Source organism: Ctenocephalides felis, unplaced genomic scaffold, assembly GCF_003426905.1.
Source record: "Ctenocephalides felis isolate EL2017-DRISC unplaced genomic scaffold, ASM342690v1 CF-g0.4_SCAFFOLD_00845, whole genome shotgun sequence".
Classification (NCBI taxonomy): domain Eukaryota; kingdom Metazoa; phylum Arthropoda; class Insecta; order Siphonaptera; family Pulicidae; genus Ctenocephalides; species Ctenocephalides felis.
Window position 1 is genome coordinate 61,610,912 of NW_020536999.1, and position 23,160 is coordinate 61,634,071.

A 23,160-nucleotide genomic window follows, 5' to 3' on the forward strand; every position below is an offset into this window, starting at 1 on the left:
TATATTTTCATATATTTGTAATTCCACATATATTTATATGTATATGTTTATATATAGAGGAGAGCGGGGCATAAAGGTCTGATTTGAGTCTGAACAATAACATTGTGAAAACCAAACCAAACCAATTATATCACAATAAACTAGTGGGGCGCATGACATCGTGCCTTAAGGCAAATTGCTGGAACTTCCTGTACTAAAAATTTTTTTTAAAAAAAAATGTACTTTAAAAAATTAAATTTTTGAGAAACTATAAATTTTTGACTTATATACTTTATATACTATATACTTTTTTTTGAAAGAAAAGACTTTTTGAAAATAAATGTTTTCTTTATTTTGAAAAATTTTGGAAATTCTGAACTTTTTATCAAAGCAATCGTACTGCTTTAACTGCATAGAGACAAAATATCGAAGCGCGTAAGCGCCGCGTCGCCGTCTAAAGTATAAACATTGGTACGGAACCGATAGGAATGTATGCTTATTGTTAACATCTCTATAAAATATCTGATAATTTGATGTGCATATGTCTAATGATCGCCAAATGGTATTTTTTTTACTTTTTTCTCTAGATGTCCAAAACCGCTAGACCTGCCTTCATGAAAATTTGATCAATTCTTCATCTTGTCAATACAAGTAAAATGTTTTTTGAATTATTCAGGCGCTTCGTTCTCTTAAAAACTGAATTACCGTTTGTGGCACTTTTTGCCCTGTATCTTTGAAACGGCTAGACCTGCCTATGCCAAAAACTAATCAGCACGTCTCCTTATCAACAGAACTCGAATGTTTTTTGAATAATCAAAATCGGTTGAATCGTGTTCCCGAAATCGTCGACGAGAATTTGTATCCGCACATACACACACACACATATTCACACATACACCCACATACACCCACATACACATGCATACATACACATGCATCCATTTTTTCTAAGGTATGCCAAAATGTTCAGAAACTTCTGAAACGTAAAAATATATAAAAATTTTCATTTTCGATTTTTTTGCTATTTACTATACCCTACGGGAAGTTAATAACCCATATCAAACAAACAACTATCTGACTCTGTCCTGTAGAATTCCAAGCTTATTCATCATGGTAAAATGTGTTTTTGCTGTTTTTCAAAAATTTGTTCGTGGTCCTTTTTACCCCTTAGGCTGGGTAAAAGAAGGCCACTGGGAGCAAACAGGTCAAATGTTTTATTTTTAATTTTGAACGGATTTTACGAAATAATAGCTACATTATTCTACCAATGCAAAATGCAAATTTCATGAGTACATTTTTTTATAGAGATAAAAATGCATATAACCTTGATCTGGTATTTTGTCAGATATATTCATCAGTAGAGTTGGAATAAATATTCATTTAATTTATCTCTTGTAAAACTGGATTGTGAACACATCTTTTACCTTCTACTTTGAAATAAAATTAATTAAAAATTCATACTTGGCTTATTTTTAATTAAATAATTAAAAAATAAAAGTAAATAAATTTTATTAGACTAAAACATTTACCATTTTTTATTGCTTGAATTAATATTAAAAAAAATTGGTAACTAATTAAGAAAAATTTGTATACCGTACAATGAATTCGAAATTTTTATTCAAGAAGGATTTCAAATTTGAACCACTAAATCTATATAAAAGAGTATGGATTGTAACAATTCTTCAACAATTTCAAAACTTGATTTACAATTTTATTCAATGAAGTTTCGAATCTGCTATAAATTTAAATATGCTTATATTTTTCTATATTCCAAAATTTTCTAAAAATTTATATTATTGAAGAATTTTATTCGGCATCCAATATTATAATAGCTAAAGCTAAGTTTTGCAATTAGCTATTATTATACAAAAAAAATATCATATTCTATCTATTCCAACATTATAATCTTTGTAAATTTTGCTATTCAGAGACATTCATTTCAATTCTTGTATATTTTATGTGAGCATTTTATGTGAGTTTTGAATCATATCAACAGAAAAACTATATTTCCCAATAACGACATTATCAATTCTTATTGAAATTCCACTTTCATTTCTCAATTAACGGTTTGTCATAATAATTAAAATTTTAATTCCGTTATCATAAAACTGTTTCATATATTCCGCTAATTTTACGGAAACTATAGAGAGCAATTATCTTAATTAGATGTATTATTAATTGTATTTGCAAATTATCGGTTTTATAACGGAAACAATCTTTCCTCATATTGAAAGACGTAAAGAAAAAAAGTTATTCCTTTTTATAAAAGAAATTAGGTCAAACAGAATCATTATTTACTTCCCGATGAATATAATAAAATATGAGATTAGCAAAAAAAAAAATTTTTGAGATTCTGAATTCTGAAGTTCTCAAATTATTAAAGTTTTTTGTTCTAAATTGTTCAAACAAAATTTTATGATCGTCTTTGGTTCATTAAAGGTCCAAAAATTAGAACTACATTAAGATTTTATACTAATATATACAGGATTTTTATAATAAATCCTGAGCAAAGGGTTTAGTTTTAGTAAATATAAAATTCTGCTGTATTCTCAAATTGGATTTGTAGTGCTAATTATTTTTATTGTAATGTATAAAGTACCTTAGAAGATAAAGAAACTAAGATTTTTTTAATTATATTAGATTGATCAATATTAGAATGTTAACTTAATTACATCTATTTTTATGTAAGTATAATTCCAGAAATTGTCATAACAAAGAAATAGCAAATTCTTATTTTTTTTAGAAAAGTGGATAGACCTTTCTAAATACTTATATAATTAAAAATTTATATACTTACCTAAAAAATTAAGAATTTGCTATTTCTATGTTATGCAAAGTCTGGAATTATACTTATACTTATACTAATTTTTTTTAACTTATTAGCTAATTTTTTTATCGTTAACAGTTTAATGGAATATTTTGGTAGATTTTCCTAAATTTTCAATTATACTTTGAATAACACAGAAGTACAAAAATATATAGAAAAAGGTACAAAATTAAATTCAAAAATATACAAAGAAAAATGCGCAATAGTGTTAAATTACGAAAGTATTGTACATTTTCAAATAAACCTTTAAAGTAATCAACAAAATTTTATAAACAAAATTTTGGTTAGTATGTAGCAATTAAATTTGAATACTAACTTCAGTTTAATTAATTAAAAAAAATACCCTAAATAAGTTTCTAAATTTGTTATTAAAAAAAACTAATGAAACATAATATAAGGTTTTAACAAGATATCAGATATAGTCTATTTGTCAGAACAAAATACTATTTCAAGTTCTTTAAAAAAAAAATAATAGGTACATAAGACGCTAATTGGCCTATTTCAGAGTACTATGAGTTCAAACAAAAGTAAGTTTACGAGGAGCATTTTTTTTAAAAAAGAAGGCATGCTTCTAAATTTGTATATGATCTATTTTTAAAACGCATTTCCTAAGTTGACATTGTCAAAGGAAAAAATTCTAGATGGTGGATGGATTTTTGCTTTTGATAAGATACAAAATGATCCTCAAACTATAGCTGATTCTAATTTTATTTATAGGGGAGCTATAGGGGCTATATATAACAGGGGTTACTAGGAACTGGCGTTTTCAATAAAATCTTGAAAAATATTAAAACATTTATTTGTCTTGATTTGACATGTAAATTGTCCTGCAAAATATTGCCATAGTAATATATAATATTTCAAATTTATCAATCTTTAATACTGTGTAACGATATTTGTGATTTTTAAATTGTTTAAATAGTTATCCTGATGCCTGATGAATGTAAGAAAATCATACCTGGGGTTAGTTGAAACAAAACTTTGGGGCTAGTTGTAACATACAATTATTTTGTTGAAATATAATCAGTGGTTCTTAAGATACATTGATTTAAAAAAAGTTACAACCCCTAGCTCCCCTATATATACTTTGTATATACATATATATAAAGTATTTTAATCCAACTACTTATTAACAAAAGTTAGATTTAAAGGTTTTTAATATAGTTCCAAACTTTGGTTTTACTCTTTTTTTTTCAATACGAATATATCAACACTTATATATATTAAAAACACACGCAATAAATAAATAATGTGTAGAAATATTTATGTTTATTTACTTTTTTAATTGATGAAAAAATAGTCACTAATAGACTGTTAAGCAAATCATTTAGTTATCTCATTTTTAGATTTTAAACTGTTGTGCCCAAAATGTTATTTTCAATTAGATTATTATAATTTTATATACTTAATCAATATATAAGTGGATAAAGAGTAAAATATTATTCTTTATGCATGGGAAACAAATTATAATAGCTTAATACAGAAATCATCAAAAAAAAAATTAAAAAAATGGGAGAAATATATGGTTATTAATGAGTTTGACTTAGAGCAATAATAATCAATATAAATAATATTAAAAGAATATAAAAATTATAATAAAAAATAACAAAAAATGATAGTGATATTACACATAATGAGTAATAATGGCAATATAAATAATAATCAAAAATAAAAATAATTATTTAATAAATAATAGTAATTTGTAATGATAAGGGTGAATAGTTTTTAATAATGATAATAATAAATTACTATTAATAATAATAATATTAAGAAAACATAAAAATGATAATGAAAAATAACAAAAAATAATATGTAGTTACACACACATATAAATAATAATCATAAATAAAAATAATTGTTTAATAAATTATAATAATTTGTAACGATAAGAGTGAATAGTTTATAATAATAATAATAATAATAAATTACAAATAATTATCAAAAATAAATTTATCAAGGTATTGCAAATGAAATTGTCTGTACTACATGACGTTCATGCACCACAGTGTTCATAGCGTCGGTGGTGTAATGGTCAGCATAGTTGCCTTCCAAGCAGTTGATCCGGGTTCGATTCCCGGCCGACGCAAATGTTTTTTTTTCATAAGTATTTTTTTTTATTAGAGACATTTATTATTTATTTATTGTACATATCAATGTATATATTTGTGAGATATGTACAAAAAGAAAGCGTGCGTTTCTAGTTTTGTAGGAATTATCTAGGTAAATGTCCCGATCATTGTGCTCACAGTTTCTAGTGTAACTAGTGGTGCATGGCATCGTGCCTTAAGGTAAATTGCTGGCACTTTCCGTACCAAAAATTAAAACTTTTAAAAAATATTTATTTTCTTTTAAAATTTAGAAAAAAATATTTTTGAGAATTTAAAAATTTACGAAAACAATTGACCTTTTTGAAAAATTTGATTTTTTTATACTTTGAAATATTTTGGAAAGTTTGAACTTAATAGTAGAAACAAAATATCTAGTTGCAGTCTAACAGATAAACATTGGTGCGGAGCCCAAAAAAATGTAAACAAAATTTGTTCTTATCATTAAAATATCTGTAAGTTATCTGATAATTAACTTCCTGTAGGGTAAGTTATAGTAATCGCAAAAAAATCGAAAATGAAAATTTTTGCATTTCTCGACGTTTTAAAGGTTTCTGAATATTTTGGCATACCTTAGAAAAAATGGATGTATGTGTGTGTGCGTGTGTGTGTGTGCGTGTATGTATGTGTGTGCGGATACAAATTTTCGTCGACGATTTCGGGAACACGGGTGAAGCAATTTGAATATTTCAAAAAACATTCGATTCGTATTGATAAGGAGACGTGCTGATTAGTTTTTGGCAAAGGCAGGTCTAGCCGTTCCGAAGATACGGGGCAAAAAGTGCCAAAAACGGTAACTCAGTTTTTAAGAGAACGGAGCGTCCAATTTTAATAATTCAAAAAACATTTTAATTGTATTGACAAGATGAACAACTGACTAATTTTTGGGAAGGCTTTGGAGATCTAGTAAAAGAATGCAATTTTAGGGTCAAAAATTATCATTAGACATATGCATATCAAATTGTCAGATATTTTATGGAGATTTTAATAATGTGTATCAATTTTGTTTACATTTCTATGGGTTTCGTAACATCGCTTGTTCATTAGACGGCGACGCGGCGCTTACACGCTTCGATATTGCATCTCTACGCAGCTAAAGCAGTGCGATTGCTTTGAAAAAAAGTTCAAAATTTCCAAAATATTTCAAAATAAACAAAAACATTTTTTTCCAAAAGTTTTTTTTCCAAAAATGTCATTTTTTCAAAAATTTAAAATTTCTCAAAAATCTCATTTTTTCAAAAGTTAAATTTTTTTATCTTTTCTAGAAAAAAATATTTTTTGAACGGGAAGTTCCAGCAATTTGCCTTAAGGCACGATGCCATACACCACTAGTTTAATCTAAAAATTGCAAAAAGGGATCAACGCTGCTTCTGTGGTATTTTTGGAGAATCAGATCTCACGAAATTGAATACAATCAATATATTATTGAACTTTTCTAGAATCTAGAATCTAGAAGATAAGAATGCATCTGTGTGCATATAATCGACACATGGGTTTTGTGTACTGATTTGTTTCCCAAGAAGCATCAGACCCCGTTTGACCGCTAAATGAAGGTAGTATATATACTCATCGTCTTGGCTGATTTTCACCGCGCGAGCTACATGCGTACGTCTCAACAGCCATCTGTCGGCTAAATCGCTAAACTATTGAGTTTAGTTTATTGCATTAAGCAATTAAAATTATAATTAACTTCCCGTAGGGTAAGTTATAGTAATTTAGTTATAGTTATAGTAAAAAAATCGAAAATGAAAATTTTTATATACTTTGCGTTTCAGAAGTTTCTGAACATTTTGGTATGCTTTAGAAAAAATGGATGTATGTGTGTGCGCGGTTACAAATTTTCGTCGACGATTTCGGGAATACGGTACAACCGATTTCAATTATTCAAAAAGCATTCGATTGCTGTTTATAAGGAGACGTGCTCATTAGTATTTGGCGAAGGCAGGTCTAGCCGTCCTGAAGATACGGGGAAAAAAGTGCGAAAAACGGTAACTCAGTTTTTAAGAGCGTCCGATTTTAATAATTCAAGAAATATTTTACTTGTACTGACAAGATGAAGAACTGTTTACATTTTTGTGAAGGCAGGTCTAGCGGTTATGGACTCTCAATAAAAATAATTTTAAAAATGTAATTTGGCGGCCCAAACTGTTTATTGGCCATATGTACATCAAATTTTCAGATATTGTATAGAGATTTGAATTTTGATTTTTGAAACTTTTCACCCCGTATCTTCGGAACGGCTATATCTGCTTTTGCCAAAAACCATAATCAGCACGTCTCTTTATCAATAGGAATTGAATGTTTTTTGAATCATTCAAATCGGTTGACCCGTGTCTTTGAAATCGGCGACAAAAAATTGTTTCCGCACATACATACACACTCGCACACACATATATCCATTTTTTCTATAATAAAATGTTTATAAAAATGTTTTGAAAAATAATAAATAAAAAATGATTTAAAAAAATATCCTCCCCGGCGGGGAATCGAACCCCGGTCTCCCGCGTGACAGGCGGGGATACTGACCACCATACTACCGAGGACTTATTTTTTAAGCTCCTCAGGCGGAATGCAAGCGCACGCTTTACGATTAGATTCGATTAGAATTGCTAGATTGGGCATTTCAAATTAAACATAGAATTATTTTTGTTATAATTTTTATAATACTACATATATTTAGTAATTGATTTTTTTTATCGATAAAACTTAATTTTCTTCAAGTAGATAGAAGAAATGAATAAAATCCTTAAATTTCTCATTAAAAGTACAAACAAATTTGAAATGATTTTTGTTGTAATTATTAAAATGTAATTTTAATCTTTATTGATCATACTTTATTTATTACTTCATTGTTTATAATTATTTATTAGAGGATTTTTAATTTAGATTAATCATTAGAGTTTATTATTTTCTCAACAAAAGTATAAAAACTGCCATATTATGCCGGTAAGCAAGTACGTTATTAGCCCCAATTAGTCCGGGGTTCGATCCCAAAATTGGTCAAGCCCGATATTAAGCAGTATAATATCAAATTTTCACTTGAAATTATAGATCTTAAATATAATCTCAATGGCTTTTTTGCTGCATACACATAACACTATTAGTTTTACATATAAAATATACTTAGTTTTTACATAGTACATAGCAATATAAAAAAGGGGGGACCAACCACTGGGTTGCCCCCTCGAAGCAAATAACAGATTAGAAATGTAATTTAGGAAACACAGCTCAAAGAATACGTAGTTCTGGTAGTTGTTGAAAATAAAAAAGTATTGGTACTGTAAAATTTGAAATGATTATCATTGAGTATAAAAGCAAGTCGCACAAAGCCTTGTGTTTTATTTTAACGCGTTTTTCTAACAATAAGGTGGAAGAAATAACAGTGTAAAAAATATTACCATTGTTAAAATACCTTTATATATACCCACTTTTAGTTCCGTAACCTTCCTTTTTTAAGTTTCTATTTCAGGAAATCATATTTGTTTGTTTAGTCTGGGATGACTCGAATAGACGTAGACAGTTACGGAAAGTATATTTATTTATTGTATATACTAAAGAAACTTGTACTCAGAATAATTTAATAGCTATGATATTATTGAAAGTTATATTGTAAAATAAATCTTGACATTTATTCACTGCTGTAAATATCCACATTTAATTCTAGTGTTCTTCTGTCAGACCAAACACATTCTCTTTTTGAAAATTCAGTGAGGTCACTAGGAACAAAATTTGGATTACAATTAAATAAATTGAATATTCTTTGTCTGGTATGAAGCAATTAGAAATAGGTGTTGAATTATTTGTGTTTATATGTGTTTATTTTTTTATTATTCATTATATCTCATTTTCAGCCAAAATTTATTTATATAAATTTAGTTGAATAAAATTAGCTTAAATGAGCAATGAGTTGAAAACGCCCAGGACAAACTTTGCTTTAGAAAAACTGATTTTGACATACATTGCCTTTGAGGGGCATTGCTGCAAAAATATAGCAAGTATAATCAAAATATGTTGCAACTAGAAAAGAGAACTAATAAGTTGCCTTTCTACCTATGAAAGTAATAGAATAATTACTAAATATCTTTATAATAAACGTATTGCAAACCAAATAAGAAAAGAGTTTGGTTAGAAACAAAACTACTGTAAGTGGTAGCAATTCACATTTATGATTTCCAGAACGATAACCAATAACTAACAACTAGTTGCATTTTTTGTAATAATATAAAATCCTAGAACCTAATTATAAACCAGTCAAAAAACAGTGGGCCTATTTTTGAATAAAACAGCTATTCTATGCTATCAGTTTCTCGTAGAAACATGCACGTCACAAATAAGAGTACTTTATAGAACAATTATTCTCATCGCACCTATTTTATTTGGACAAATCGTGTTTTTTATGTTAGCTCTCAATGGTGATGATTGGTAGTCAAGAAACTGTTAAAAGGCTTCACTTAAATGGGCGTTTATTTGTATTTTTGACACTGCCAACGGCTGAAAACTAAGCACCAAAGTCCAAATAGCACGAATGTCAAAATAACATTAGATGGATTTCGCGCCTATTTTATTTATAAGTGCACAGCTACAGTACCTACTGTACTACAATACCCTCTTTATGCTGCCATATAATAGAAAATGTGTAACGGAGAATAGCTATTACTTTTAAAGTAACATTCTGAACAATATAAGTGTGATCTTGCCATAAGATGTGTAACAGAGAATAAGAAACTAAGTATGCTATGTATTTGAGACTGTAAACAGATGTTCTGGGCAAACGAACACAACATCAACAAAAAAAAATCCTTATTTTTTGAAGACTCTTTGGACATAAGTAAAACCATCGATAAACACCACGACTTATATCAATTCGTAGTCATGGACTCTCTCACAACATAAAAAAAAACAATAATCATCAATCTTACTCCTAAAAGACTTCTCGGTACTATCGATAAACTCCACGACTTGTAGTTGTATTTCCTCGTAGTCAAAGACTCTCTCACAACATCAACAAAATAAAAACAATGTTCGTCAATCTTACTGCTTAGAGACTCTTTGGTCATTAACAAAACAAAACAATGAGAGAAACCTTACTATTTGAAGACTTCTCGATGACGAGTAAAATCATCAATTTACTGTACGACTTGTATTAATTCTTACTCAACATCAAAGCAATATTTGAAAACTTTACTCCTTGAAGACTCCAAGGTGATGAGTAGAACCATTAATGGACTCCACGACTTGTATTAATTTGTAGTCATAGTCTCTTAGATATCAACAAAAAGAAAGATCGTCAACCTTACTCTTTGAAAACTTCTCGGTCATGTGTGAAACCGTTGATCGATTCCCTGCCAGTCAAAGACTCTCACACAACATCAACAAATCAAAGCAATTATTGTCAACTTTATTTCTTGACTTCTAAGCAGTGGTGTTGTGCTAATATTTTTTTTGCCGGAACGCTAAAATTTAAAATCCGGTTCATAAACCGATTCAAAAAATTTGATATATTTCGATAAAAACTCCCAAATCTAATATATTGACTTCTTATATAATTAACTCTATTATATACAGCTAGTCTATAAATTAAATTGTACAAGTATGAGGGAATCATTGAGTACATAATTTATATTCTTTAATAACATTAATTATATTTATCGTGGTATTATTTGTATTCATTAATTAATACTCACAGGTATTTATTATGATCTAAAAGTACTCAAGATTTATTACAATACTTTTTAAGACTTAACCTAATAATACGATAGATAACCTATTACCTATATTACTATACTATATTATTGTATATCATAGGTAGATATATATTATCAATCATACCGTGAGATACCTACACCGTCATTAACTTATTATAGACCTACATACTTTTTACTTCTTATAAATATCACTGTCTAATTTTTATATTTACCTATATTATATAGGTTTACCTTACGCCCTAAGTATTATCTCTACCTATCTATTGTCTATACCGGGAATTGAACCCGGGACATCCGCGTGGCGGTCGCGCACCTTAACCACTACTCTATCGGGTACCCCCATTAATAATATAATATGGGACGCACTGTTGCTTCCGCGGGTCATTTTCTAATTAATTAGGTAATTAATACTAAGGTGGCGCGACGACACGCGAAAAAAGACGGTTGATTGTAGCGTTACGGTGGTCTAGTGGTTAAGGTTGTCGCGTGCCACGCGGCGGACCCGGGTTCGATTCTCGGTAGGGTTAATGTATCGTGTAAGGAAAATTATAGGTAATAGGATATATAGTAGATATAGGTTTGGTGTATTCGGTATGCAATGTATATATAGTAGGGATTTAATAGGGACAAGATATCCGACAAAATATCCAATAAGGCATCGATTGCACCTTACTGCTGCCTTTGCCGTTATCACTTCATAGAAAATTAATTACTGCACTTTTAAACGATTGTGTGCACTGTGCGACAATAGACATAGACTATAAATTTTATTAAATGTTTGAGTAACTTGTGCGAGCTGATTTTCTTAAGATGTTCTTAGTCTTGCAACTTACTGAATTCTAAAAATTCTAAATTTAAAAATATAATATAAAAATTATTATACCGCTGTCTGGAAGGGATGGAAATTTATAAATATGTCTTAAATTATTTATTTTATTCGACTAACACTCGCTATGTCCGAAACAAGTCCAACTTATATCCGAAATAATCGGACATCAGACACTTTTCGGTCTTAAAGTACCATATGTGAAATTTGAAATACACTACTGTATTGTAATTAATATTTCAGTTCATACACCTCAATTTGTAACTAAATTAAAAACGACTTTGATAAAACCAGTGGTGTTGTGCTAATATTTTTTGTCGGAACGCTAAAATTTAAAAACTGGTTCATATACCGGTTCAAAAACCGGTTCTCATGTTTTTCCGGTTTCGTTCGAAAAGGAAAAAAACAAAAATTATTACAAAATCCATTGCGTGCACATATATGTATGTTTATTACAATAATAAGAACATTTAATAAAAATTAGTTGAATAATAATTTATAAAATTTACTTATTAAATCATTTTCTGTATGTAGCGATTTTTTTTATATTTTTTCTTGCCGGAACGCGACGTTCCGGCGCGTTCCGGCTCGACAACACCACTGCTTCTAAGTCATGAGAAAAACAATGGATTGACTCTACAACTGATGTTCATTCATATCACCGACTCTCACAATACTATTCATCGATCTCTTCCTGTAACTGCGAGTCCATCTACCGTCATCTACCAATTGAAGATTTATTATTGTAACATTTATTCCGGAATTAGATGATAATAAAGCTCTCGTGAATCATGGGCTACTAAAATAGCCATCGGCCAAGTTTTCTATCGTCCACTCTTATATCTTTCCTCGTGATAGCCCTGGCGAGGGTGTGGCTCCCGTGACCGACTAAATAGATCGAATTTATTCACAGATAATGAAATGAACTCTGGTTGTCTATGAGAGATTCTGAATTTCTCTCAATAGAAGTGCTGAGAGCAAAATTGTAAATTGTATGCTACATTTTTATATTATATTTGTACGTATAAATCTACCGAGGCGGAGCGGATGACCTTTTCAAATTTTATATGATGGTAATGATAATATTGTAGTGTGGAATATTGTGTATAGGAGCAAATTGCTGGTATCACTCGTTTTAAAAACCTTATAGACCTCAGACCAATTTTTACCAGTAATATAAAAAATGTTTGAAGAAAACTATGCTTTCTTTATAGATATTTTAAGTTTGTTTTCAAGTTTGCTAATTCCCGAAGGAGAAGTTTATGTTTTCATGAAAAAAATCCGATTCGCTAATTTTATGTTTTCTCGACGTTTCAAGCCATTCTGAATCGAATGAGACCAAATTTGAAAAAAGTATGTGGGTGTGTGCATTGTGTGTGCGTCTATGTGAACAGATTTTTTGCCGTAAATCGACGTTTTTTCAAAAACGACTGAATCGATTTCAAAAATGTGAAAGCCATTTGATGTATTTCGATAAGTATTATGGTTTTTCAATTTTTTGCGACTATCGACCGAGTCGTTTCGAAAACTGTTCGAAAGATATTAGTTGGGAATGATACTGACTACTTTTAGGTGAAAATCTATTGAGCCGTTTTCTCGTAATTTACTGTTGAAAAAAAATTTAAGCCATTTTTTATGAAACTTTTTTTTGGCGATATATATCATGTTCATGGTCTTATAGAACATACTGAAATGTTACGGCCTTCCGACTTCCGACAAGCAGTTTAGTTTTAAAAATTCAACAATGTTTGGATTGTTTTTTTTGTTTGGATTGAAATGCGCCGATTAGCTTTTGGCAAAGGCTGGTCCAACCATTACGGAGATATGGAGCAAAGAGTGCAGAAAATACAAATAAAGTTTTTGAGAGAACGAAGTATCCGATTTGAATGGTCTAAAAAACATTTAATTTGTAAAGATTGGGAGAAGCGGTGATTTGTTTCTGGCAAAGACAGGTCCAGCCATATCAAAGATACAGAGCTAAATGTGCAAAAAATGGCAGTTTTTGAAAGATGAAGTTAAATGATTTAAAGAACTTTCTGCTTGTTTCTTTTTTGTTTATTTTATTTCAAAAAAAAAAAAAAAAATTGTATATCGAAAATAATTCAGAGTTCAATTGTAATTCTGACTTAAGTTCTAATATACTTTAAATAAATAAATTCAACTTTGCAATTCAGTTTATATAATTCTTATGAATATTAGACAATGTTACAGTATTTATTTATAATAATCTATTTGAAAACATTTAATATTCTTCCAACATTTCGTTACGGTACGGAAAGTTCCAGCAATTTGCCTTAAGGTTTTTGCACATTTTTTTGCACATTTAGCTCTGTATCTCCAAAACCGCTAGACCTGCCTTTGCCAAAAACTAATCACCACTTTTCCCCGTCATTATGAATTGAATGCTTTTTGGATCATTCAAATCTGATGCTCCGATCTCTCAAAAACTCGATTTCTATTTTCTCCATTCTTTGCTTCGTATCTCCGAAACGGCTGGACCTGTCTTTGCCAAAAACTAATCAGCATATCTCCTGTTCAATAAGAATCGAATATTTTTTGAGCTAATAAAGATTATAATTCCATTTCAAAAATTGCAACAAAAATCATTCCAAATTTGTTTGTGCTTTTATTGAAAAATTTAAGGATTTTATTCATTTCTTCTATCTACTTGAAGAATATTAAAAAATAAGTTTTATCGATAAAAAAATCTATTACTAAATATTTGTAAAAATTATAACAAAAATAATTCTATTTCTAATTTGAAACGCCCAATCCAGCTATTTTAGTCGAATCTAATCGTAACGCGTGCGCTTGCATTCCGCCTGAGGAACATACAAAATAAGTCCTCGGTAGTATAGTGGTCAGTATCCCCGCCTGTCACGCGGGAGACCGGGGTTCGATTCCCCGCCGGGGAGGATATTTTTTAAATCATTTTTTATTTAATATTTTTCAAAACATTTTTTTATAAACATTTTATCATAGAAAAAATGGATAAATGTGTGTGCGAGTGTGTATGTATGTGCGAAAACAATTTTTTGTCGACGATTTCGATAACACGGGTCAACCAATTTGAATGATTCAGAAAACATTCAATTCCTATTGATAAGGAGACGTGCTGATTATAGTTTTTGGCGAAAGCAGATATAGCCGTTTCAAAGATACGGGGTGAAAAGCTTCAAAAATCGTAATTCAAATCTGTATAAAATATCTGATAATTTGATGTACATATGGCCAATAAACAATTTGGGTCATCAAATTACATTTTTAAAATTATTTTTATTGAGAATCCATAACCGCTAGACCTGCCTTCCCAAAAATGTAAACAGTTCTTCATCTTGTCAATACAAGTAAAATGTTTTTTGGATTATTAAAATCGGACGCTCTTAAAAACTGAGTTACCGTTTTTCGCACTTTTTTCCCCGTATCTTCAGGACGGCTAGACCTGTCTTTGCCAAATAGTAATCAGCACGTCTCCTTATAAACAGCAATCGAATGTTTTTTGATTAATTGAAATCTATGTACCGTATTCCCGAAATCGTCGACGAAAATTGTATCCGCACACACACATACACATTTTTTCTAAAGCATACCAAAATGTTCAGAAACCTCTGAAACGCGAAGTATATAAATATATTTATTTTCGATTTTTTTGCGATTACTATAACTTACTCTACGGGAAGTTAATTATACATTTTAATATCTTAATGCAGTAAACTAAACTCAATATATTATTTAGCCGACAGATGGCAGTTGGGACGTTCGCTGGTAGCTCGCGCGGTGCAAATCAGCTAAGGCGATAAGTATATATACTACCTTCGTTTAGTGGTTAAACGGGGTCTGAAGCTTCTTGGGAAACAAATAAGTACACAAAACCCATGTGTCGATTATATGCACACAGATGCGTTCTTATCTTCTAGATTTGAGAAATAAGTTTAATTAAATATTGATTGTATTCAATTTCGTGAGATCTGATTCTCCAAAAATACCACAGAAGCAGCGTTGACCCTTTTTGCAATTTTTTTTAGACTAAGCTAGTGGTTTATGGCATCGTACCTCAAGGCAAAATGGTGGAACTTCCCGTTCAAAAAATATTTTATTTAGAAAAGATGAAATTTTTTAACTTTTGAAAAAATGACTTTTTTGGAAAAAAAACTTTTGAAAAAAAATGTTTTTGTTTATTTTGAAATATTTTGGTAATTTTGAACTTTTTTTCAAAGCGATCGCACTGCTTAGCTGCAGAGAGACGGAATATTAAAAGCGTGTAAGCGCCGCGTCGCCGTCTAACGGACAAACAATGTTACGAAACTACTAGACCTGCCTTCCCAAAAATTTAATCAGTTCTTCATCTTGGCACTTTGGCCCCGTATCTTCAAAACGGCTAGACCTGCCAATGCCAAAAACTAACCAGCACGTCTTCTTATTAATCCCGAAAATCGGCGACAAAAATTTGTGTCCGCACACACACACACACACACACACACTCATACATCCTTTTTTCTAAGGTATGCCAAAATATTCAGAAACCTTTGAAGCGTAAAGATCTATAAACATTTTCATGTTCAAAATTTTCAAAATATTTCAAAGCATAAAAAATCAAATTTTTCAAAAAGGTCAATTATTTTCATAAATTTTAAAATTCTCAAAAATATATTTTATTTTTTCGAAATTCTAAAAAAAATTAAATATTTTTTAAAAGTTTTAATTTTTGGTACGGGAAGTTCCAGCAGTTTACCTTAAGGCACGATGCCACGCACCACTAGTTAAATTTGCTTTTAGAAAATAGCTCGGAATACTTTTAATCACTCATAAATTAATTTATATTTTATTGATTAAGTCGATTATTAATTATTTACACATATCGGGAAGTTCATGTAACTTGCCTCAAAGCAAAATACCAACACCAACTAGTTTTTGTTTTTAAACAATAAGCATCAACAACTTAGCATTTTTATTAAAAGACGACTCCCAATTATTCTTTTCTAATTGAGATGATAGTTTAACTTTTTGCTGCAATGACGAGAAAGGCTATTTAGTATTTACATTACTAGAAAACATATTTTTGATCTATATTTTCAAGTGACAACAATGCATAAATTAAACTAGGAATCAAGACCGAGACCTTACTAGTCAGAATTTTGACATCTTCTAATAATCCGTTATGATGATTATTTTTAATAGAATTTTAAAGGCAATCCAATAGTTCTTTTCTATTTTTTTTTATCTGAAAGAAACTTAGTACTTAGCCTATTCTAGTTTGATTTTTTTCATTAGAAGGAAATCCAACTGTTGTCCTATTCTAATTATGATATATTTTTCATTAGAAGATAACTCTTAATAATTCGTTCCTAATAGTAGTGATATTTTAACTTTTTGCGGCAATGCATAGAAAGGTTATTTTCATTTGGAAACATATTTTTCCATATGTAATAATGAATATGACTGCTTGGTATCAAGTTGTTCACAACGAAGGATTTGAACAAGATTGAGACTTTAACATCGCACCATGACACCGCATTTTGAAGTTTTATGATTCATTAATTGTTATTAATTTATTTAAAAAATCGATATAATTTGAATAATTTATTGCAAAAATCAAATCCATTTAAATAATTAATTCAAAGTTCAGTTTGAAAGTTATTATAAGCGTAATACTTTAGACAATATGCCAAAATATATTATAGGTTTTTTAATTGGTTCACTTAAGTGTTAATTGATGTCGAGAGAAAAAATACTAATAACTTTTTGACACAATTAAAGTACTAGTTACTCAGCTAATTTTATATAAAGAATATACATAGGGCTCAAGAAGTTTCCAAGTTTTCAAGAAATATCAGTATTTTCAAAAAAGGGAAATTTTTTGAATATTCAAATTATTCAAATGTTAAAATTTTTCAAAAATATTTAAAATTCTCAAAAAAAAACTTTTTCTGAGTTTTTAAAATTTTTAGGTTAAAGTACGGAAGTTCGAGCAATTTGCCTTTAGGCACAATCCCATACACCACTAATCTAACCTATTGATTTCTTATGATTTAATTAATAGGAAACAAAATTCTACACAGGTCAAAATTTTCGAATAATAGCAACGATTTTATATAGCAACAATATATACATTTATATAGTAATTTAAATTATTTAATAAAGTTACTTTTTAAATTTATTAACTTCCCGTAGGGTAAATTATTGTGATCGTTCAAAAATCAAAGTTGAAAATTTTTACATTTCTTCACGTTTTGAAGGTTTCTGAACATTTTGGAATACTTCAGAAAAAATGGATGTGTGTGTGAGTGTTTTATATGCATGGATACAATTTTTCGTCGACGTTTTCGGGCGCACGAATCAACCTATTTGAATAGTTCAAAAAACATTCGATTCCTATTGATAGTGATATGTGCTGATTAGTTTTTGGCAAATGTAGGTTCAGCTGTTTCGCAGATATGGAGCAAAGAATGCAGAAAATAGAAATCGGGCTTTTGAAAGATCAGAGCATCGGATTTGAATGATCCAAAAAAAACATTCAATTTGTAATGACGGGGAGAAGTGGTGATTAGTTTTTGGCAAAGGCAGGCCCAGCCATTACGACGATATAGAGATTTTGAAAAAAATGGCAGTTTTTGGGAGAACTAAGCGTCCGACTTGAATGATTCAAAGAACTTTCTGCTTGTTTTAACAAAATAATTATTTTTAGAAAAAAAATTGTTTCTATTTTTTTCTAATTGAAATTAATAAGTTAAAAAAAAGTTTTTTCTAATTGAAATTAATAAGTTAAAAAAAAGTTTTTTTTTCAAGTTTTTTTTTGTATATCGAAAATAATTCAGATTTTAATTTTAATTATGACTAAAGTTGTAATATACAAACAAATAATTTCAACTTTGCAATTCAGTGTTCATCTTATGAATATTAGGCAATTTTAAAGTATTTATTAAAATCTGTTTGAAAACATTTATTTCTCGAACATTTTGTTACTGTACGGGAAGTTCCAGCAATTTGCTTTAAGGCACAATGCCATACATACCACTAGTTTATTTTCTGGTGTATTGATTTTTGAGTTTCCGTATGATACATATTTTACAAATATTTATTATAATAGTAAATATAGGGTAAATAAAATAACCCTGCGTGTTTGTATCACACTAGGATATGGTTTTAAGGTTTCGTGTCATTTTTTATAAATATTATGTTAAGTAGGAAACACCATATGTCTTTCAGGATATTGAATGTTACTGTATTTTTAATGAATTATAGTGTTTAACCTGCGTTATAATATGAAACGAAATAGGGAAAACAGCGTTTCACCCCCAAAAATAAATAAATATCAACATTAAACACCTTATTTTTAAAAAGGGATACATACTGTACTAGATGTCAGTGGCATTTTGCCATATGGCAAGTTGCAGAAAGTTCCTGACAAGTGTAACTAATTGAAGTAATTAATAAGATATCAATAAATTAATTTGAGAATTATAGAGCAGGTATAGAAGTATAGAGCGTCATAATAAAAAAAAACATTGCAGATTATTCAGGTTTAGTATATTTTTTATTACATATTATTGAAAAAATGTATTTACCAAGAGCGCAGCCGATTAATCCAGATTAGGAAATTTTTGACTATAATATTTATATTATAATATTATTCAGTTCAGTTCCTCTATCGCCAGGTTCATGAAAATTGTCTTTCTTTTTTGCTATCAACCACGAATAAATTGCCTTTACCAAATAGATTTTCACCAAAAACTAATCAACACGATTTACAACCACTAACTTTCAAACAGTTTTTGAATTTTTAAAACCGATTCAAACGGATTCGGACTAAAACCTGGTCGAAATATGTTACACATTTCTGCTAATTTGGTTTAAGTAATTCAGAATGACTTGAAACGTCGAGAAAACATAAAATTAACAATTTGGATCCTTCTTCGTAAAGTTAAAAATCATATTAAAAAATTAAAATTTTTATTTTTGATAAAGGCGTATGTATAAAATCCTCGCTTAAGTTTTCATCGCCTAAGTGCAAGTGCATTTTTATGTTGCATCTACTAATTTATTTGTGTTTCCATAAGGCGCCAGTCAGTTTTATAATTTTGTATAACTTACATTAAAATTCTCAATTATCAGGTACTTAATCTTGGAGATTTTACTATTACTATTTTTAGATTTTGTAATTCTGTTTAACCATACAAAATGTGTGAACAAAACATAAAGTTTCAAATATTTGACCATCTTTCCACACAATATCTTAATAAAGCTATTTTTGAATTGTAAGATAAAAATTTCACACATTTATATATAAAGATGTAAAAATTATTTGAATATGTTCATTAAATATTATATATAGATGTAAATATTTAAAGAATAAGTTATTTAAATCGTCAACACATCTCTAATATAATATATTCATATAAGGCGCAAAATTATTTTCATATGTTTTAAAAATATTTGATAATATTATTATTATTATTATATTATTCTGTGTACAAAAATGTCAATTATTCAAAAATTTAGTTAGTAAAATATAATGAATATGTTTTTAAATACGTAAATTAAAATAAAAACAAATTATTGGAATCAAATCTAGTAATCTTAAAAATCTTGGCTTAAGCATGAGCAATATATAAAAGTATAAAAATTATAAAATTATGTTTCAACAATATTTGTACTATAATTTTGAGCGGAAAGATTGTCTAAACTTGTTAAAAAATTAGTAGGTAAAATTGTCTACATATAAATAGTAGGGTAGGGCGGGGAACAAAGGTTCAATTTAAGTTTGAGCAATTATATTGTGAAAACCAAACCAATTATATCACGACAAATATCACATATCAAACAAACAATTATCAGACTATGATCAGTAAAACTCCCAGCTAATCAATCATCCATCATTGTAGAGGAGTGTTCAGAGTAAATTTATTATCAAAAAATTATCTTGATTCACCTATTAGCCTGGTTTAATAGATTTGACTATTTATTTCAATTTCTCATCATAATGTAAAAACTATTTAATTTATTTTGCAATATGTGATGAAAATTCGATGAGTATAAAGTATTAAAATACTGCATTAATTTTGTATTACATAAAATTTAGAATTTCTCCGTTATGTGAAAAGCAGCAAGAATTCTCACGACATTAAAACTTCAGAAGTTGTTTCCACATGAGGCCTATGATTTTAAAGGAATAATACCATAAATAGATGTTAGTATCGTGTCGTAAATTTTATATCTTTTACTATGCACTAAATAAATCTGCATTTGTTCTTCCAACTCTTCTTAATTAGCAAGTTATGTATAAACTTGCAATTTGATGAAGTGCTTGAAGAAAAATTGCAGATTTCCTGTATTAGCTTAAAAAAAATTATTGTTGCAATAAAGATTTTTCTCCAAGTCTGAAAGTTTATTCATAATCATTTGCAAAGTTTTTTCATAATTCTAATCTGCATCTAACCTTCTAAGATTGCATTCATATTTTATATAAAATAAATAGTATTTATTAATAATTATTCAAAATTCTTTATTAATCAATGAAAATTGATAAAAAATTATTTATTTATTTTATATCCTCATATTTAGATCGCGCTTTTAATTTTTAAGACTTATTCAAAATGTTTCGAGTAAACGTGGTCGAAAGATTTTTCAAATAAATAGAATTCAAAATGAAATTGAGTAATTAATGATTTTAATTATCATCAAATAAGTTCATTTATGAAATATGAAATCGTTGTAAATGTTCCGAGATAATGAGAACAAAGGGCAAAACTTTGAATGATAATATTATTTTCTGATCAAAAATTATTCATTAGATATAGATATTAATGCATTGATCAACTACTAACAATTGATTAACTAGTTGGTATTGGTACTTTGTCTTAAGCCAAGTTACATAAACTTCCCGATATGTGCAAATAAGCGACTTAATCCATGATAAAAAAAATAATGTATGAGTGGTTCGAAGTGGATTAATTTAAAAGTATTTGATGTGGATTTATTACACATTATTGAAAATCGAACACGTTAATCCGGTCGGAGTATTTTTTAAAAGCTAATTTTCAAAAATCAATAATTTTTAAAATTGAATTCTGTAGGACTATAACGGTTTAGTATGTTTATTAAGAGCAGGTACTATATCATTATATCAAATAAGTCGTCCAATTTTAATTTTAACAAACCTCAAAAATACTACTTATTTCCTCAAACTTTAATGATTTTTTTAAACTACCTGTCGTAAGTCCGCAATATTTCAGTAAGTTCTATAAGACTATGATATATATCGCCAAATTTTTTTTCAACAATTTATTACAAGAAAACGGCTTGGTAGATTTTCACCTAAAACTAATCAGATTCATTCCCAACTAATAGCGATCGTTTTTTTTTTATTATTAATAATAAATTTATAATAATTTAGAACTTAAATGTGGACGAATAGTTTAACACTTTTTCCAAATTACAAAGAAACGGCTTAGCCGATTGCTGCAATAACCGAGAAATGATAATCTACATCAAAATACATCGATTTGCTTTTAAATTTTTGAAATCGGTCCAGACGTTTTTGAGCAAACGTCAATGAAAGTTCTATTTTTGACAAATGCCAAAAAACGATACTAACTTTTGCAAACTTTGACGAATTTTTAAAATTAAACGACTTGCCGTAGGGCCGTAATATTATAGTATGATCTATAAGACTATGGTATCTACCATAAAAAATCATAAAAATCGAGGAAAAAAAATTTTTCAACACTTTATACACACACGCACACACATCCATTTTTTCTAAAGTATGCCAAAATATTTTGAAACCTTCAAAACGTGAAGATATGCAAAAATTTTCATTTTCGATTTTTTTGCGATTACTACAATTTATCCTACGGAAAGTTAAAAAACTTTTGACACCTCTTGATAGGGTATCGTGCTGATTTGTTTTTGACAAAGGTTAGTCCAGCCGTTTTGAAGATACAGAGCGAAAGGTGGTTCAAAATACATTCGATGTGTGTTGACGGCGAGACGGTATTTGGCATAGGCCAAAAAGTGCTAAAGCTTACAGCTTATGAGAAAATGATAAGCATCCGATTTGAATGTTTCAAAAAAATATTTTGAAGTGAGTGTGAAGTGAAGAAACGATTAGTCTTTGGGGAAGTTAAAACAAAACTTCAAGCCTATGAGCGAGAGCCTATGAAAAACAAATGGTTACCGAATTGCCCGTTTGAACAAAGTCACGCGAAATTTTTAAGTGCTTTGGCAATTATTGTGTCGTTATTTAAACAAATTCACTTTTCCAGTAAAATAAAATAATCTGAAGTAGCAAATTTTCTACCAGACGTCTGTCTATAATGCATTAAAATCGGTATGCGTACATGGCACATACGGGTGTACCTCGTGGTGTGCCCCGTGCGCGTGAGAACAATATTGCTTTCGGTAGTTTAATTAAAATAATTACAGTACAACATTTATAGCCCATTATACGAGGTGCCAAAATGACGATACGGAGGTGGCGCTGGCGCTGGCGCCGTCATTATTATTTATCAAACAATCGTTTTATTAGTTTAATGACTCGCTCTTAAATACTTTAAAGTAATGCATCCGTCCATCAGGTGATAATTCATCTATTTCCTTACATTAAATTTTATTTATATGAGGTGTCCCAGAGCGGCTGACGGATTAGTTGCATCCATCTTTAGAAGTAGAATTAGAAAAAAATATTATGTCATGCAGTTTGCAAACTAGTGGCGCGCA

At 29.1% G+C, this 23,160-nt stretch overlaps 3 non-coding genes across 3 annotated transcripts; 2 read left to right on the forward strand and 1 right to left on the reverse strand.

Annotated features, from left to right (window-relative positions):
• Positions 1–4,820: 4,820 nt before the first annotated feature.
• Trnag-ucc lies at positions 4,821–4,892 on the forward strand. The gene has a single exon. It is a non-coding gene; the product is annotated as a tRNA-Gly (tRNA).
• A 2,490-nt stretch (positions 4,893–7,382) lies between these two features.
• Positions 7,383–7,454, reverse strand: Trnad-guc. Its single transcript has one exon. It is a non-coding gene; the product is annotated as a tRNA-Asp (tRNA).
• Positions 7,455–14,285: 6,831 nt separating this feature from the next.
• Positions 14,286–14,357, forward strand: Trnad-guc. Its single transcript has one exon. It is a non-coding gene; the product is annotated as a tRNA-Asp (tRNA).
• Positions 14,358–23,160: the final 8,803 nt, after the last annotated feature.